The sequence below is a fragment of the Lactuca serriola genome, chromosome 3 (assembly GCF_051521515.1).
Source record: "Lactuca serriola cultivar US96UC23 chromosome 3, Lser_US96UC23_V15, whole genome shotgun sequence".
Classification (NCBI taxonomy): Eukaryota; Viridiplantae; Streptophyta; class Magnoliopsida; order Asterales; family Asteraceae; genus Lactuca; species Lactuca serriola.
Genome location: NC_136410.1, coordinates 271,051,414 through 271,065,587, shown reverse-complemented (window position 1 = coordinate 271,065,587; position 14,174 = coordinate 271,051,414). Strand labels below are relative to the sequence as shown.

Here is a 14,174-nt window from a genome sequence, read left to right as displayed (position 1 = left end):
GTTTCTTTGATAGGCAGGAAGTGTGCAGACTTGGTCAATCTATCGACGATAACCCATATGGTATCAAGTCCACCCGTTGTCTTGGGAAACTTGGTTATGAAGTCCATAGTGATCCGCTCCCACTTCCATTCTGGGATCTCTAGTTGTTGCAGTAAACCAGAGGGTTTCTGGTATTCGACCTTAACCTTTGCGCAAGTAAGGCATTTACTTACGAAGGTAGAAATCTCTGCTTTCATGTTAGGCCACCAGTATAACTTCTTAAGATCCAGATACATCTTATCTGAACCTGGGTGGATGGAATATCGAGTTTTGTGCGCCTCGGTCATGACCAAGTCTCGAAAACCACCGTGTTTTGGGGTCCAGATCCGGTCCATGAAATATAAGGCTCCGCCACCCTTGGTTTCTAAGTTCTTGTCCATTCCTCTGAGGGATTCACTCACCACATGTTCAGGTTTCAAGGCTTCAAGTTGAGCCTCCTGAATTTGTGTAGACAAGTGTGAATGGATCGTCATTGTCAATGATTTGACTCTTCGACCAGAATATTCTTTCCGACTTAGGGCGTCTGCTACTACGTTGGCTTTACCCGGATGATAACGAATGTCGCATTCGTATTCATTGAGTAGCTCGATCCATCGTCGTTGGCGCATATTGAGCTCCTTCTGATCGAATATGTGTTGTAAACTCTTGTGGTCGGTAAAAATAGTGTTTTTCGTTCCGTACAAGTAATGTCTCCAGATCTTCAGAGCAAACACCACTGCTCCTAGTTCAAGATTATGGGTCGTGTAGTTAACTTTGTGTGTCTTCAACTGTCTCGAGGCATGGGCGATGACCTTACCTCGCTGCATCAGAACACACCCGAGCCCTTGATTCGATGCATCGCAATAGACTACAAAGTCTTCTATTCCTTCGGGGAGGGATAGTATTGGTGCGGTGCATAAGGCTCGCTTGAGCGTTTGGAACGCTCTCTCCTGTTTCTCTTCCCAGTCGAAGGCTACGCCTTTCTGGGTCAGTGTTGTAAGAGGTTTCGCAATTCGGGAAAAGTTCTATATGAACCTGCGGTAGTAGCCAGCGAGGCCTAAAAATTGACGAATTTTTGTAGGCGTCTTCGGTGCTGACTAGTTCTCAATGGCCTTAATTTTGGATGGGTCCACATGGATTCCCTCTTCGCTTACCACATGTCCTAAGAATTCGACTCTTCGGATCCAAAATTCACATTTTGAGACCTTTGCATAGAGCTTCTCCATTCGTAAAGTTCCTAGAACTTGTCGCAAGTGATCGCCATACTCTTCCTTACTTCGGGAGTAGATCAGGATGTCGTCAATAAAGAAAATAACGAACTGATCCAAGTAAGTTCGGCATATTCTATTCATCAAATCCATGAAGACTGTGGGCGCATTGGTCAATCCGAATGGCATCACCACGAACTCATAGTGTCTGTAACGAGTTCGGAAGGCTGTCTTCAGAATATCCTCCTCTACTACTCGTAACTGGTGATACCCAGATCTCAGATCAATTTTGGAAAAATAATTCGCCCCTTGCAGTTGGTCAAATAAATCGTCGATGCGAGGCAAAGGGTAACGATTTTTGACAGTCAGTTTGTTGAGTTCCCTGTAGTCGATACACATACGGAATGATCCGTCTTTCTTCTTAATGAACAAGGTCGGTGCTCCCCAAGGTGAGAAACTCGGTCTTATAAAGCCTTTGCTGAGAAGTTCGTTAAGTTGACCAGATAGTTCCTGCATCTCTGTTGGTGCTCATCGGTAGGGCGACTTGGCTACTGGGGTAGCTCCTGGGACTAAGTTGATTATGAACTCGACCTGTCGTTGCGGAGGTAATCCTGGTAGCTCTTCTGGGAAGATGTCGGGAAAGTCGCTCACTACCGGAATGTTCTTCAGTTCCTTCGTTTTGTGGCTCGTATCGACGACGTGAGCAAGGAATGAATGGTATTCTTTACGCAGATACTTCGGTGCTTGAATACTTGATATAATACGAAGACTCGCACCGGGTTTGTCGCCGTAGACGATAAGAGTTTCATTAGACGGGAGGTTTAGACGGACTGCTTTCTCGTAGCACATGATGTCGGCGCGATGAAGACTTAACCAATCCATGCCAATGATAACGTCGAAGCTTTTTATTGAGACCGGCATAAGGTCGATTGGGAATTAATGGTTAGCTAGAGTTAGGGTACAGCCTAAGTATATGCTATTCGTACTTTCAGTTTTTCCATTAGCCATTTCTATTGTGAATTGTTCCTTAAGTATGTGTGGTTGTTGCTTAAGCATGCGAGTGAATTTATGGTTCACGAAGCTTCGCTCCGCTCCACTATCGAATAGAATGCATGCATAGGAGTTATCGAGGAGGAACGTACCAGTCACCACCGTCGGGTCAGTAACTGCTTCCCCCTGGCCTATTGCTAGTACCCTCCCTGCTCCGCCAACATTCTTCGCTTTGGGGAAGTCCCTCTTATAGTGGCCTGCTTCGCCACATCCATAGCAGGTCGGGCTCGCGCCAGAGCCGGGGACTTGGGTGATCGGCCTCGCCGGGGATTTACAGAAACGGACGGTGTGTCCTTTCCTGTTGCAGTTAGAGCACTGCATTTCACGGCAGGGGCCGTTGTGGTGGAAGTTGCATTTGTTGCACTTAGGCAAACTTCCAGCATACTGCCTCACCGGAGCAGTAGCAGCAGCAGGGGTTATTGCGGCATGCACAGCCACAACTTGCTGCTTTTTGGCAGCTCGTTGTTTCTTCTTCTCTTCCCAGAACTTCCGCTTAGTGTCAGCGGGTTTGGAGGGTTCCGGGATGGCTAGGGTGGTTGTTGTTGCAGGGGTTTTGACTCCATGGTCAATGAGTCGTTGTGCCATTCGCTTGGCACTGTCGAAGGTAGCGGGGTTTGATGATAGGACATTCCCCTGATACGGAGGCACTAGCCCCCATATGTACCTTTCGATCTTTTTCCCTTCAGTGGGAACCATATTGGGGCAGAGGATCACCAGTTCGCTGAATCTGGCGGTATAAGCGACTACGTTGGTGCCCTTCATGGTTAGGCTCCAAAGTTCCTGCTCCAATTTCTGGATTTTGCACCTCGGGCAATATTCCTCAATCATGAGGTCCTTCATGGTTTCCCAGCCCATATCATTCGCCACTACAAGAGTCAACGCTTTAACGTGGCCATTCCACCACGTCAGGGCCTTTCCCTCAAAGGTGCATGCGGCATATTTGACTTTGCTCGCAGCAGGGCATGAAAAGATTTCGAAGACTGATTCAGTCTTCTCGAACCATTGCGAGAGGGCAATGACTCCACCGGTGCCATGGAAGGATATCGGCTTACAGTTGGTGAAATCCTTATAGGAGCACTCTCTCGAGTGCACAGGGGTTTCAACCGGAATGGAGTTAACAGGGGTTCCACCTCTGCTGGCATCGGTAGTGTGATACTGTGCCATGGCAGTTGCCACTGCTGCAGCTACGGCAGCATTCAGGGCTGTGGTATCAATGACCGGAGGCGGAGGAGGAGGTGGTGGTGTTGGAGGATTACGTCTTGTTGGTATTGTTGGTAAGTTTTTAGACTCGTTAACATATCACAACCATTCTAGGGCATATGCTAATCACTCCTCGGACCAGCATAGTTGATCAGGCTATGCCATTCCCAGGACTGACCATACATCCCCGAGCTCACTTGTGATATCTAACAATCGCAATACTTTTGTTCTTGTCATTGTGACGCTGATTTTAGTATGAATGCAGACTTGTATACTTAGTTAAATATTTTAGTATTTCAAGTATAGACTCTTGGTCAGAGTGTTTTAATCCCAAATGGGTTTATAGTTAGTATATCTTTTACGGGTTGATATACTAAATTCACTATAAACAATGCTCTGATACCAATCTGTCACACCCCAAAACCAAGAACGGCGGAAATCGTTCTGGGGCGGAGGACGTCATGTATAGTATCACAACACAGTATAACAGTAAATAAGTAAACAACATCATCCATTGCATTAAATATATAATTTTAATACAAGTGTGTTCTGTACAGTTATAGACACCAAAAATTAAATCAAAATAATGAGATGAATCTTGGATGGGCTCCATCTTCTCAAAAGGTGACCTCGGTACCTGTCTACTGTCGACCTGAGAATACAAGTTATTTTGAAAGAGTTTATTAGCATTAAGCTGGTGAGTTCATAAGTATTTAGTGTCAGTGTTTGTTATCAAAACGTTTGAACATGTCTTAAGTGTAAGTTTGTAAAATGTAAGTAAATGTTTGTAAGTGTTTGTAAAAGTTTGAATATCTCAGAAAAACCTATATCTTCTATTAACATAGCCTTCTACCAAGGCTTAACTGTTTTGTATGTTCGTTTGTTGTAAAAGTGTGTAATTTCCCAAGTGTAACTATCATTAACAAAATATAGTTTGTACATTGATGTTTAAGTGAATTAATCACTAAATATATGTAAGGGTAAATTATTGTAGTACTGTAGTGTTGTATTATAGGAACTACTGTTGTACTAACTACCTTAAACCGGATTTATATTAAGGTATCATGTGATTAATTATACCATACTATCGAATGGATAAACAACGACAAATGTAGGTCGTAAAAAGAAATGATGTTTGGCACCAGCAGAACTGCAGGTCCGGCTATAGCTAGCAGCAAGGTGTAGGATAGTCAATCCAATATAGATCTATACGTAAAAAGAAATGATGTTTGTTATCAAAATGTTTGAACATGTCTTAAGTGTAAGTTTGTAAAATGTAAGTAAATGTTTGTAAGTGTTTGTAAAAGTTTGAATATCTCAGAAAAACCTATATCTTCTATTAACATAGCCTTCTACCAAGGCTTAACTGTTTTGTATGTTCGTTTGTTGTAAAAGTGTGTAATTTCCCAAGTGTAACTATCATTAACAAAATATAGTTTGTACATTGATGTTTAAGTGAATTAATCACTAAATATATGTAAGGGTAAATTATTGTAGTACTGTAGTGTTGTATTATAGGAACTACTGCTGTACTAACTACCTTAAACCGGATTTATATTAAGGTATCATGTGATTAATTATACCATACTATCGAATGGATAAACAACGACAAATGTAGGTCGTAAAAAGAAATGACGTTTGGCACCCGCAGAACTGCAGGTCCGGCTATAGCTAGCAGCAAGGTGTAGAATAGTCAATCCAATATAGATCTATACGCAAACTCATGCTCTCCCTTCAAGAGACTCTGGCTACAACTCGGGCCATGACATTTAAATCATGCTCCGATTCATATCACAATAATTAACGTATTCATGTATATGTAATGTAATGAATTGTTCTAGTATAGTTGTATATGTTCTTTCTCTAGTATGGTTGTATATGTTCTCCTTCTAGTATAGTTGTATATGTTCTCTTCCTAGTATAGTTGTATATGTTCTCAACCTAGTATAGTTGTATATGTTCTCGTCCTAGTATAGTTGTATATGTTCTCTTTCTAGTATAGTTGTATATGTTCTCATAGTAATAAGTATTGACTCATGAATGAACTGACTCATTGATCTAGCAATAGTAAAAGTATGATCCTGTGCTACCCCGATGGTAGCCTACTAATGATGTAACTAGTATGCATGAAAATGGAAGTACTTTTATGTCTATATATGTACACATGATATATAATTAATATTTAAACGACCTTCGGACGAGTACCCGATATCCTATCAGACCACATCCAAATCGAGGAAAAGGAAACAAGGTGGATAGCCTTCCTAAGTCTTTTAAAACATTACTTATATAACTATACATATACGGACATGCAATTTATAATAAGTGTAACAAAGTTTAAGTAAAATTATTTGACAAGTAAAAGAGTTTGTAAAGCAGTTTGAAGTAAAACAGTTTGAACAGTAATAAAATCATTGGTTTTGTAGTTATTAATCACATGTGATTGATGTAATAACCATAAATATTCAACTTGTATCCCCCCCCATAAAATCATTTAAAACATTTAGAAGTATTTCAAAGGTTAATTAAAGGGGTATGATCTCACCGGTTGTGAGTGGTTCTGATGACAATGTTAGATTTGTTGCTAGGTGTCAAGTGGTGACTTGAGTACACACGCGAATCCTATTTAGCATATATCGGCACATGTATGAATATAATTAGTGTTATAAACAACTAATTAATGAATTTGGGACCACATTAGGGACTAGTAAACACTTAAAATGAAGTGTTTCAATCATATATGATTGTATGTAGGGTTATAAGGCTATACAAGAAAGTGTATGGCCAAAATACACACTATATGTGTGTGTGTGTGCGGCCAGGTGTGCGGCCTGGTGTGCTGCCAGATGGTGTGTGCTGCCAGAAACATGGTGTTCTTGGTGTTCTTGGTGTTCTTGGTGAAAGTTGTTACCTTTTGGATGATACTTGAGAGGATTTTGAGTCCTTGCTTTGAAGAAATGTAAGAAATGATCAAGAGACCAAGGATTTCATATATATAGGAGGTGAGTGCGACTAGAGGTGTGTGTGGTTGGGTGTGTGCGGCTGGCTGGCTGCACACTCTAGTGTGCGGCCGCACACACCTAACTTGGTGTGTTTGGCTCGCTTTTCCAATGCTACACTCTAACTATTCCATCCTCTGACAAGTATCCCAATTATACTAGGCTTTAAGCACTTATTTAGACTCAAAAACCTCATTATAGAATAGCATAACGAAGCAAATCTTTAATAACAATGAAGAATGAAAGTTAGAAATTTCGGGTTGTCACATTGTGGGTACGTTGGGCATACGTATATATATATATATATATATATATATATATATATATATATATATATATATGAGGGCAGATGTGGCAACATGGATGATGCCCAAACCCTAATTTTTAGGGTTTGAGCCCTATTTAAGCATCATTATCTCATTGAGACCCCTTCTTTCATCAGCCTCAATCTACCAACTCGTCCCTAACAAACCCTAATCCTTTGTGTGAGCCGTTTTGAGCTTAATAGTGCATTTTTGGTGTTCTTGAAGAAAGGAAAAGGAAAGGAAATCATCTTGGAAGCTTAAGTCATTTTGGATCTAGAAGTGTTTCGCCCTTAAGCATCCTTTGGAGGTATAAAGTCTGAAACTTGATGAGTATTTGCTAAAATCGTGTTAGATTTGAGTTTGTGTTCATTTTGGTCCTATAAGCTTGGTGTTCATAAGTATGGGTTACTGTTAACACGTTGTCGCGCACGTATTAAGCAAATAAATTTATCACTGCTGGTTGCATTAAAAATATAGCACATGGAATCAGGTTCGAATCCTCCGAAAGTGAGGAATGCCCTTACTTTATCTGGTCTTCAGTGACAACATGTGGCTTCATTCCTGAACAAACCACATGAAATTCCTTGAGGAATTTATGTGGGTCTTCGTTTTCCAATCCTCTGAAAGTGGGAAGAATATGAATTAGCCCAAATTTAGGTTTGAAATTTAGGCTTCTAGAAAAGTGATGTAGAGCGACTGTTATTTGACCTCTTGAGTGGCCCACTCTCTGAGAGTCTTTTCTGCTTCGTCTCCACTCATGTCTGATCCTTCAGATTTGGATTATGAAGAATATGTGGATTCAGATTTAAAGGAAGGGTGGGGAATATGTTTTATAAGGGTTGTTTTGAGGGGAAGATGTGGGTATTTTCGGAAAAAATGGATATGGTTCGTTCCACAAGGGAGTGTCTTGTGGTGTGGAGAGTTCTGGAGGTACGGATGATGATGAACCAAAGAGACCACCTGATTGTTTCTTTCTTACTTTTCTTCAGTCTCTTTGCAGTTCACTCAATTTCTGGATCAAAAACTAAAGGTGTACCTGAACAAAAAACTATGGGCATAAAACTATTAGAAAGCATCGTGTCCCTAACAACGACGTCAATTTCTTAACATGCTGTTGCGCATGTATTAAACAAATAAATTATCACTGCTGGTTGCACTAAAAATATAGCACAGGTGCAAACGAGCCAAGTTACTCGTGAGCTACTCAAGATCGTCTCGTTAAAAGCTGGACTCGAAACCAATTTTAAACGAGCCCGAGCCGAGCTCGAGCTTAATATTAAGCTCGTTTATTAAACGAGTTCGAGCTCGAGCCTATGTCACTTAGCTCGATTAAGCTCGCGAGCCTAAACGAGCTTTTATATAATATAATTTATTATTATTTTTATATATTAAAATAAAAATATATTTGGCGAATTAGGAATTTATTGTATTAATAAACGAGCTTCTTTACGAGCTCGAGCCGAGCTTAAGCTTATTTAGGCACGTCAAACAAAAAACGAGTCGAGCTCGATCCCGGCCGAGCTTGCATAATTATTTACGAGCTCGATCCGAGCTCAGTTCAAGAAAGCTCAAATCGAGCCGAGCTCAAGCTCGAGCCTCGTATAACTTAAACGAGCCCGAGCCGAGCCTGACCAGGCTCGGGCTCGGCTCGACTCGTTTGCACCCCTAAGCACAAGGAAGCAGGTTCGAACCCTTAGGGACACAACCTAATGGTCAATTCCTTTTTGCATCATGTAACACCCCGAATTCAGAAGACCTAGAAAGGAAATGAAAACCTCAAAATCAGAAGGCGACTCGTCGAGTAGGTGGGTGACTCGACGAGCAGAAGCGTATTTCGGGTTGCGGGTTAAGTGACCTACTCGACGAGTCGGGGGACCGACTCGGTGAGTTGGTCAGGGTTTGGGAAACCCTAAATTTAGGAATTCGCACCTTATTTAAGCATCTTATTCTCCTCCTCTTGGTTCCATTCCCAGCCCCTATTGTCTAGAACTTAACCCACGAAACCCAAGATCATTTTGTGAGTGTGTGAGCCATTCTTGAGTGTTTTGGTGTTCTTAGAGGCTAGAAGAAGAAGAAGAAGGAGGTTGAAGGTTCAAGGAGGAACTTGTAGATCCAGAAACGCCATCTCATTTCCATCATTTTCTAGTAATCAAGTCTTCATCTTGACTTATAGCTTCTTAGATCTTTTTATGACCACTTTATGGGAGTTTTGGTCCATGGAGCTTGATCTATGGGACAAGGATGTCCCAAGCAAAGATCCTTTTAGATCTGGAGTCCCTAAGAGCGGTTAAGGCATAAAGGTGAAAACTTTATGCCATTGGAACCCTCATGCAAGCTTTAAGGAGTTGTTATGGCCTTTTAAGCCTCAAAAGGCCATGCTTGGAAGGAAAGGCGGATACTTTATGTGTCCTTATGGTGTATAAGGCCTAGATCTATGTTGTTATGCCTTGGATTGGAGTAATATGAGTTTTTGGGATCTAGAGTTATGTCTTAAGGAGCTAGGGTTCGGTTTAACCAATTAAGAAGGATTAGGAGTGGGTAAAGTTGGAAACTTTACCCTCGTGAGGTCATCTCCAGCATATAGACGAAGTTTGGGGTTTGGATCAGAAGTGTAAGGGCTTAATCTGTTAAGATGGTCAGTCAGACTGGGGGACTCGGCGAGTTCAGGGAGGTACTCAACGAGTCTAAGTGTATTGTCCCGTTTTTTGGTTATGTTGGGACTCAGCGAGTCTGAGGGCTGACTCGACGAGTTGACTCGATAAATCACGACCTTGAGTAGCCAGTGAACTCGGTGAGTCAGGGGTTGACTCGACGAGCTGGATCGCGATCTCAGGATTTTAACTTATTGGACTCGGCGAGTTGAAGGAGCAACTCGGCGAGTTGGGTCAACTTGGAGTGTTGACTTTGACCGTTGACTTTGGCTTTGACCAGGGTTGTTTTGGTTTGACTTTCGGAAGGTATTTTGTTCTAAGTGTCATTTTGGTAATTGATAGCTCGGGGAGTCGAGTGATCAACAATTCGAGGATCAGCCAACTAGCAGCGAGGGGTTATTCGCAGAATTCTACAGTCAGCTTGTGAGGTGAGTTAGATCCGATGTCCGATGTCCGATGTCGGGGTTATAGACATATATTTTCGGGCTACGGTTCGATGTCGGGTGGTACCCGAGGCAGTAGTGTATGTGTATTTCCAGGCTAGGCCCAATGTTTGCAGAATGTGATTATGTATGGTATGTGGTAGATTGGGGAACTCACTAAGCTTCATGCTTACAGTTTTCAGTTTTGGTTTCAGGTACTTCTGGTAGCAGAGGGAAGAGCTCGGGATGACTGCATGACACACACCAAGAAGTTTTAGCCTGGGATGTTTACTCTGATAAAAAGAACATGTTTTGAGATGATACTCTGATTTGATATAACGAGTTATGTTTATGATTGAGAATTATGGTTTTTATTAATGTTTTAAAAATGAAATTTTCGAACCGTATTTTTAGGATGTTACACATCAGACACAATCTAGTCAAGACATAAATTATTAAGAAGGGGGATTTAAACTAAACTAAAAACTAAAAAATGCAGTGATATTAAAATTAACGAAAATCAATAATAAAAGTGGATTCAGTTCTGTTGCGACCTTCCTAATAATGCAAATAACCCATATCTGATTATTTGAGATGCGTTCTATCTAAGTTGGTACTGAGAAAAACTAACAAGATCTAGTATAATCTCTTTTACCTAAACTAATTAATCAAAACAAACTCTTTGAATTAACCCTAACTTTTTACTGTTCAATTAAATAAACTCTTAATTAAATCAAAAAGTTTGCATTAAGTTCTTTGTAAAATTCTCAGCAATACCGAATACTTCTCACAAGCTCAAAAGCGTAAAGGTATGATTTTTACAATTTATACCATAGTTATATCCCAAAACAGAACCAATCTGATACTTGTTACTTTTACTGGTTGACAAGAACAATTACGGATTCTATTAACTGATTAACTGAAATGATAAAACCCTAGCTAGGTGATCAAATAACAATAATTAAAATCAAACGTTCATTAAGCTAAAAACTGAAAAATCTAGATAGAAACACAAAACGAAAATCAGATTTGAAGAGTAATTACATGAGAAATACGAGTTTATGCAGAACTTAAAACTAAACTTTAGCCAGACATGGCCATAAACTAAATAAAACTAGATAAAAGAAACATTTACTGATTAATCCAGATAAACTAAATGTGTGAGATGATTCGTAGTCTTCAAATCTCCAAAAGTTGTTGAAATAATTCAAAAATCGCCTTCTGAAGTGGTTTTCTTCGTCTGGAATCGTCCAACCCTTACAGATGATTATGAGGGTTGTATTTATACTCAAGGTGGAAGCTTCCGGAACAAGAAACTAATAACATGTGATTGCATGTGTTGAGGCTATGATTGCAGGTTCTGAAGATAATGCGTCTCAGGTTGTGATCGCATGTTTTGATTTTTAACTCCCATATGAATTTCGGCACTAAAAACCCTCGAAGACAAGTTGTGATCGCATAAAGGCTCTATGCGAATAAATAAATTTATCATTGTTGGTTGCACTGAAATATAGGATAGGGAAGCAAAGTCGAATTCTCAGGGACACAGCCTAATGGTCAATGCCTTTTTGCATCAGGCACAATCTAGTTAAGAAACATAAACATAAAAAGGGGGGAGGGGTGAATAAAACTAAAACACTAAAATTTGCAGTGATATTAAAATTAAACGAAAATCAATATTAAAAATGGTTTCAGCTCTGCTGCTACTTTTCTAATCATGCAACTAACCCATATATGATTATGCGTTCTATCTAAGCTAGTGCTAAGAAAAACTAACAAACTCTAGTATAATCTCTTTTACCTAAACTAGTTAATCAAAACAAGCTCTTTGAATTAACCCTAACTTTTTACGGTTCAATTAAACAAGCTCTTAATTAAATCAGAAAAATTGCATTAAGTTCTTTGTAAAATTCCCAGCAATACCCAATACTTCTCACAAGCTCGGAAGCGTAAATGTATGATTTTTACAGTTTATATTAGAGTTAAATCCCAAAACGAAACCAATATGATACTCGTTACTTTTACCAGCTGACAAGAATAATTACAGATTCTATTAACTGATTAATTGGAATCAAGGTTCTAAATAACGTAAGGCGTGATTTGGCAGCAATGTCAAGCCTCAAGTTTTTTTGAGTCGTGGCGAGCCATGTCGTTTGTAAAGCGTGATTTAAGGCGGTAATTTTGTATATAATTAATAATTTTATATGTATTTTCTACAATTATTCATTCATTTATATATATATATATATATATATATATATATATATATATATATATATCAAGGTTGCAGAAAACGCTCAACGTAAACTCGGCGGTGGACTGGGGTCAAGGGATTAATCGGTTAGGCAGGGATTAATCGGGGACCATTAATTATTAAAAAAATTAAAATTTTAATAATTATAACATTAGTCCTAATAATATAAGTAAACAAGTTAACAAATATATTAGTTCGTTGATGATTTGGATTAAACAACCATATCAGCCAAGAATTACAAATATTCTCATTTGTTCTTGAATGTTCTTCATCGGTTCTTTAAAATCATGTTTTCACAACGAGTTAATTCAAGCCACCAAATTGAGAGTTGCAACAACCTTAAACCACCACCTCCTTTCTACCCCTGATAAGAATAGCCAAATACCACGACCTGCTCCATTCGTTTTTGCTCCAACCACCAAACACCACCATTAACAAACTTCATGTTTGCATCTGTTCAACACCATCACACCCTCAGCTACTCCACCTACATCTTCAATCCATGGTTTTTGAGAACTTCATACATGATCAAGGGACCAGAATTTCTGTCAATTTCTCTTAAGCATTTACACAAACACTTGGCATGATAGTTATCAAACAACCATATTAACCACATCACTGAAAAGAACACGAACCAAATTACTCAATTGGAGTTGTGTATCGCAAGGCTATAATCAAAATACACATACGACAACAAAGATATTTATGCAATAAGTTCAAACATAAATTGGTACCAGAATTGACAAGAGAAACTAGAGAGAGGATAAAGAAGAACGAAGCTCCATCCTCTACGAAGCTGATGAAGGAGTGGCAGAAGGACCAATTGATGCAGACCTATCCAATCCAAAATCAAATTCTGTAAACAATTGACACTCCCAACTATCTACAATCGAGCATATGGCACTGGAACAACTTGTTGGTATATAACTAATGCTAAGAACCTGTAATAGAGCAATCGATACACACTTTCGACTATCTGAAATCGAGAATCAAGAATCGAGAATCAAATTATGTAAACAACTTGTTGGTAGATGAACGGTGCAAAGAGAAACGAACCTGGACGTCTGGAGAAGCAAGAGGAATAACACCATTAGAACAACTTGTTGATAGATAATCGGTGTAGAGAGAAGCTCGTGGCAGAAGAAGATAGCGAAGAACGAGCACGGAGGGGTCGGAGTCGAGCAGGGGAGAACATATATGGAAGAGCAAAAGTTTGAGTATCCCACAACGAAGTTGGGAACATTTTATCAAGGAAAACATAGTCTATAAAAGGGAATCCTTCGTTCTAAAAAACACATAGTTATATTAAACACATAGTTATATTGTAGGCAAGCTGGCTCCTTTGAGCTGGTGGGTCCTTTAGAGTCTCTTGGACCAATTAGGTCCGAGTTGGTTTGATTTGGTCCGATTAGGGCTGGTTTTGACCGATATTGACCAAGGCCACCTAATTTACCCTTTAACACCTAATCGTAGGCAGTTGGAGGCTGTCAAGCGTTTAGGCGCCGATTAATCAGCCACCTAAACCGATTTTTACAACCATGATATATATATATATATATATATATATATATATATATATATATATATATATATGTGTGTGTGTGTGTGTGTGTGTGTCTTAAGGCGGCATTTTGTCAAATCTTGGCGGCAAGTACAAGCCTTGGAGCAATGACGCGCAATGGCGAAGCCGTGGCGAACTTTTTAGAACATTGACCGGAATGATAAAACCCCACTTAGGCGATCAGACTAACAAGAATTTAAAATCAAACATTCATTAAGCTCAAAACTGAAAAATCTAGATAGAAACACAAAACGAAAATCAAATATAAAAACTAATCATGTGACAACCCGAAATTTCTATCTTGTGCAAGAGACCAATTTAATCAAAGTTAGACTCGTTTTGATAGCTTTTAGCACTGTTTGGAGTCTATTTAAGTGTTATAAACCTAGTATAATTAAGGTAGGAACCTAGAAATGGGATAACATGATGCATATCAAGCAAAATCGGGCCAAACACTCCAAAACATGGAGTGTGCGGCCGTACACTTGAGTGTACGGCCACACACA

General features: G+C 39.7%; 1 long non-coding RNA gene across 1 annotated transcript; it reads right to left on the bottom strand.

Annotated features, from left to right (window-relative positions):
• Window positions 1-12,273: 12,273 nt before the first annotated feature.
• LOC145094910 (uncharacterized) lies at window positions 12,274-13,380 on the bottom strand. Its single transcript, XR_013703633.1, has 3 exons — window positions 13,164-13,380; window positions 12,842-13,083; window positions 12,274-12,725 (listed from the first exon to the last, which is right to left on the bottom strand). It is a non-coding gene; the product is annotated as an uncharacterized LOC145094910 (long non-coding RNA).
• Between the last annotated feature and the right edge of the window lie 794 nt (window positions 13,381-14,174).